Source organism: Callithrix jacchus, chromosome 22 (genome assembly GCF_049354715.1).
Source record: "Callithrix jacchus isolate 240 chromosome 22, calJac240_pri, whole genome shotgun sequence".
Taxonomy (NCBI): Eukaryota; Metazoa; Chordata; class Mammalia; order Primates; family Cebidae; genus Callithrix; species Callithrix jacchus.
Genome location: NC_133523.1, coordinates 42,135,764 through 42,137,799, shown reverse-complemented (window position 1 = coordinate 42,137,799; position 2,036 = coordinate 42,135,764).

Below are 2,036 nucleotides of genomic sequence, written 5' to 3'. Positions count from 1 at the left end.
AAAGGGAGAAGTTCATACAAAGCTGTCAGAAAGAGAAACAGGTCCCTCCCCTTGTTAAAAAAATAGGAAGCGTGAAAAAAAAACCCCGGGAAGTTCTGCATCCTGTTAGAGCCTAATTTTTTTTCCAAGTTGCTTTTGCCAAGATGTGACTTTGACAACTTTAGCCACCTCTCTCATACTCAATTATTTAAAGTATCTATAATAATCGTTATACTAACGTTCATGTTGCTAATAGTAATAATTTTACATTGCAACTGTAATACTTTCAATATTAGAAGTGTCAGCCTAAACAAACATATGAAAGCTTTCTTTAAAAAACAACAGTGTTTATTTGGGAATAAAGCATTGCAGTTGGGAATATGCACCCCATAGTAAACTATGTGTATATTCAGGTGAGGGAGAAGAAAAGGAAAAATCAGTTAGGTAGACAGCTAAGGATGGTCCTCAGAGAAGCAGATTGTCTGAAAAAATCACAGCTACAGATAAAAACAGAGTAGCCTGGGGAACACTCAGACTGTAGTGCACACGTAAGCAGGGAGATAAGCAGACAAGGCCCAGCACAGAAGCCTTTTGTTCTTCCTGTGACTCACGGATTCCCGGGAAAAAAGTTCCCTCCCCTTTTCAGATATATACACTGTGGGCTTCGTAAGAACTTGTCTAGGGAAAACAGGCCCAAACACAAGAGAAGTTATGCTTTGTACTTACCTAGAGACACTCTACTGCTGCATAGATAGGGAGAATATACAGACAGTTTTACAGATACTTAAACAGCTATAGAGATGAGAGGAGTTTCCGATAAGTTTTTGCATTCAGCTGTAAAATGGTTCCCCTCTCTGCTGTGGAGAGCTTTCTTCTTTTGCTTAGTAAATGCTCATTGCCACCTCACCCTTTGCATCCATGCTCCTTAATTTTCTTGGTCCCGAGACAACGAACTTGGGTAACACCTGAGACAACAAACCTATTGACCCTGACCTGTTTCACAGGGACATAAAGGAAGGCAAAAATGGAGAGGATTGCATATTGTTTTGAAGCGATTAGCCTTGACTACAGAGATCAATAATGTGTTTTGAAGTAATTAGCCTTGACTACAGAGATGAATAATGAGGGTGACATATGTCTGAGGTTGGACAGGCAGTTGCTGGGCAGCTGTCCTTGCAGATGTATTTTTTTGTTTAAGGTTGCAATTAGCTTTATGCAACATTGGGGATATTGTCATCTTTTTCATTATCAGGCACTCAAGTGTGAGACCACTCTCTTCATTGCCTTTCTGGCTCATTTTCAGGGGTTTCTTAACATTAGTGACTCCATTTTTGTTCTCGCAACTTTCACATTTTTCCTTGTAATCAAGATCTTTCTCTGAAAAAAGCATCGATCAATCATTCTGTAATTTGATTTTTTTTTTTTTAAGACAGAGTCTTGCTCTGTTGCCAGGCTGGAGTACAGTGGCACAATCTTGTCTCACTGCAACCTCCCCCACCTGGGTTCAAGCAATTCTCCTGCCTCAGCCTCCAGAGTAGCTGGGACTATAGGCACGCGCCACCATGCCCAGCTAATTTTTGTATTTTCAGTAGAGATGGAGTTTCACCACGTTGGCCAAGATGGTCTCAATCTCTTGACCTCGTGATCCACCCGCCTTGGCCTCCCTAAGTGCTGGGTTTATAGGCATGAGCCACCATGCCCGGCCTTATAATTTGATTTTGATGTCCCTCAACACCAGGATGGACCTGTCTCAGTTGCTCATCTCATCCCATGTTGTGGGGAGTAATTGGTGACCAAGAGTCAACGTCAAAACCACTTTTGGGGCTGGGTATGGTAGCTCATGCCTGTAATCCTAGCACTTTGGGAGGCTAGACTGGGAGCATCACTTGAGCTCAGGAGTTTGAGACCAGCCTGGGCAATATAGTAAGACTTCATCTCAAAAAACAAAAAAACAAAAACCCACCACTTTTGGGCAACAAGGAGGGTTCAAAGGGTGTGGTTTTCAGGCTAAGTCTACATGGAGTCCATTAGTGTGTTCTGTAGTCTTTTCCCATCAT